Here is an 810-nt window from a genome sequence, read left to right as displayed (position 1 = left end):
GAGTATTGCAGCGGATGATGAGCTGTACTACTTTGTTGTTGAGCTGCTTAAAGATTCGGTGCAGAGAGATTTTTTCACAGCAATTGCCAAAGAGCGAAGGGTGTCGTATCTACGACATTTTTATGAGCGCAGGAAAATTTGAATGGAGTTTTATAGTATTTGCTATGTGCTTATTTGAACAGTTTATGAGAAGACATGGTTATTTGAACTATTGTTGATTGAGACTTTTAAGTTTAATTTGTTATTCACATATAACTATCTTAATGAAAACTGCGAAACTCTAATCTGTTGGTAAAAATTCCTTAGAAGTCAATAACTCTGATCTACACTAACTGCTTGTGTTAGTACTTCCTTTCATAGTGATGATTAGCTTAATAATTTATTTTTCTTTGTCATAATATGTCCAGTATACATCATTATGGACCCAAGTCATGTACGTCGTCGAAGGAGAAACGCAGCTATCAACTTGCTCGTAGAGTACTACAACACATACATCGACCGTTCTCCCTGTTACACATCATCACATTTTGGAGACAAATGGGTTGCGGAAATGCTTGTTGGACATCCCACAAGATTTCACAACATGTTCCGCATGACACAGGAGGTTTTTACAGTTCTTTTAGCAGAACTCATTGGATCTCATGGCCTCCATGGGTCTATAAGGATGACTGACCGTGAGGTCTTGGCGATTACTCTTTATATATTATCACAGAACGAGTCAATGCGCGGTGCGATGGAACGATTCCAGCACTCATCAGAGACGATTAGCAGGTACTTCTCAGTGGGTTTGAGTGCTTTGGTGAGCCTCGC

Source organism: Phalaenopsis equestris, unplaced genomic scaffold (genome assembly GCF_001263595.1).
Source record: "Phalaenopsis equestris unplaced genomic scaffold, ASM126359v1 Scaffold000036, whole genome shotgun sequence".
Lineage (NCBI taxonomy): Eukaryota > Viridiplantae > Streptophyta > Magnoliopsida > Asparagales > Orchidaceae > Phalaenopsis > Phalaenopsis equestris.
Note: the sequence above shows the minus strand (reverse complement) of the source record.